Here is a 2,796-nt window from a genome sequence, read left to right on the forward strand (position 1 = left end):
GGTTGTAAAGTAAATTGAACGTGGCCAATTCGTCACTAGTACAGCACACCGGTTGTGTGTTGGAGAGCCAAGCCACAACATTTACAATCTGAGTACGACGTTTCGCCAGTAATTACAACTAGCTTCATCAAGCCTTACTAGTTGGCTGTGTCGGATGGTGGCGGATTTTAACGACACATTTACATATTTACGCGATCTAACCCCTAAAAACCTCTTTTGGATGATATTGGTCGCGAAAGCCTACGTGTTAAACAGCCTACTACGTCTTGAATTTATTTTTGTTGTTCTCGTTGCGATGATTATCGTCGGCCGGGTGTCACCATCGGATTATTTGGGTGGCTGGACACGACTCAAACTTTCTGAGTGCCATATTTCACGGGTGGCCGTGATAAAACGGGGAGCGTACGGATGGGCACGCGCCTGCGGGCAGCCACAGCGATAGCCACAGGTAGTATACTGGATGTGGAGTGCCGGGCGCATACATACTTTGCGGTCCGTTGGTAAACTCGAGTAGATGGCACCTGACGATTGGCAGCGGTCAGCGCGAGAAGTATACTGGATGTGGTGGTGCCGGGCGCGAGCATTTTCTTTTGTTATATGGGTCGCAGGTCGATTGGAGTGGGTGTCAAGTGACGAATAGCGACAGGCGTAGCGAGAAGAAGTATCGTGAATGTGGTGGTGCCGGGCACGGTCGCATGAGACACAGACACGAATTCATGCGCGCGTGAAAATGACGGAGCGATCGCACAGAAAATCCGATTGCCTCCGAACGCGAGACTGGATTGGAAGCTGACGATTCAAATCGCAGACAAGAGGCCACGTGGCCATCCCCCCGAAGTTGGGTGCCAAGTGGAGCAGGCGCATTCGTTCATTCAAAACACGCACATTTTAGTTTATATGCAACGGCGAAAGCGGCAACAACGTTACTCTGCAACGGCAACTTGCCGTACGAAGTTGCCATCGTTGCCGGGAATGAATGAATGCGTCGTTGTTGCCGGCAACAATGTCGAGGGTAACGATTTGCCCTGTGAGTGTTGGTAGTTTACTCGTTTTTTGTATCGTTTAAACAAAAAAATATGCTAATTTCTAACGGGTAAAATACGTATCATCGTTTGTACTGTGTTGCGCCGTAGTTTTTACAGAAATGTATCTCAATAAACTTCAATCGACACACGCGTGCTCCTGACGATGCATTCGCATCACTTTCTCATCAAGACATTGGCGGTTCCAATCAAAAACAATTCCCAAAGTTGTTTTAGTCCTTACGAATAACGAATGACACGCCCGACTCTCAAGGATGACCGGGCGCTGTGCGTACTGTGTCTCACCTGGCATCGTCACAAGAAAGAAAACTACACAAACAAAACCACCCGCCAATCGAAAATCTCACTCGCCCCAGAAACGTTGCCTCCGATTAGTCAAAGTGTGGCTTGGATTCACTCCAGGCCACCTTTCCATTGCAATCTCTCTTCACTTCTTTCCTCCTAACACGCAACGTGCAAGCTTACAAATATGCGACACTGAACTAAACGTGTAGAAGAAAGGGGACGAGAGAGGGCGAGAAAGAGAGAGAGAGAGGGAAAGAGGGAGGGAGCGACGGAGCGAAAGAAAGAAGTCGGCTTTTGAATTCGCGAGTCCTTTCTTGAGCCGGAGAAAGTTGCTGGAGGCAGGCGATCTTAATCCGCACTCCTGTGGCCAGCAAATCTTTTCTGGGACGGCATTCGGTTTCCGAATCTGGTGAACACGAGCGCGATGAATTAGAAAAGACACCACCCCCTCCCTCCCCCCGCCTCCCTCCCCAACTCCCTCCCTCCCCCCAACTCCCTCCTCTCAGCCACCGATCGCTCGCAGAGTGGCCAAGCGTAGGAGTAAGTAAAAGGCCGCGCTTAGAAGAACACGGCCGGGTGATGCGGGCAGTGCTGAGAAGGAAACTGGCACTATTTGTTCACGTGTGTAGCATGGACAACAACAACAACAACAGGAAAATTAACGAGCGTGCGGGGGGTGGGACAGCAAACTAGACACAAAACGTAGCAGAAGTGAGTTTTCAATCTGGGTGATTTGAAAGCGCACAGCTCCCAACGGCTTCCTAGCATCGGAATGAGAAGAGCGTTCCAGACGGCCGCAGAAGCGCATCTGATAGCGCCGCGTGGTGCGGTGACGACCGCCGTCTTTGTTCGACGGCGAGCAGCCAAAAGCCGCCGCCGCGTGATGATGGGTTTATGCTCCCTGGCGAGATGAGCGAGGTGAAACAGGGTGCTCCAAAAAATGTTAACACTCACATGGCGCTATCATTTTTAGTGAAAAAAGAACGGATAATGCACTGTGACGTGATGACAAGAGCCTCCCACTTCTTCTTGGTTCTTTCGGTAAAAGTCACGTAGAATGGAAATAATAATAATAATAATCATAAAATAATAAAAATAAAACATTATAAAATAATTCTCACGACGTTTCGGCCACAACGCAAGCAGCCGTCCTCAGGTGAAGAACGCTCTTCTCCTGTTCTTCACCTGAGGACGGCTGCTTGCGTTGTGGCCGAAACGTCGTGAGAATTATTTTATTATGTTTTATTATTATTACTTTATTATTTCCATTCTACGTGACTTTACCGAAAGAACCAAGAAGATGAATCCCTGCAGTCACGAAAGCTTTAAATCGAAGCCTCCCACTTGCTCGCCGTCGTTGTCAACGCTTCCCTGGAATATTCCCAGGTGCGCCTCCACGCCCACGTGGTCACCACGTCCACGAGATAACTCTCGTGTCGCGTCGCGTCGCGGGCGGGGGGAACCGCGA

This window comes from Lampetra planeri, chromosome 32 (genome assembly GCF_965212315.1).
Source record: "Lampetra planeri chromosome 32, kcLamPlan1.2.h2, whole genome shotgun sequence".
Lineage (NCBI taxonomy): Eukaryota > Metazoa > Chordata > Hyperoartia > Petromyzontiformes > Petromyzontidae > Lampetra > Lampetra planeri.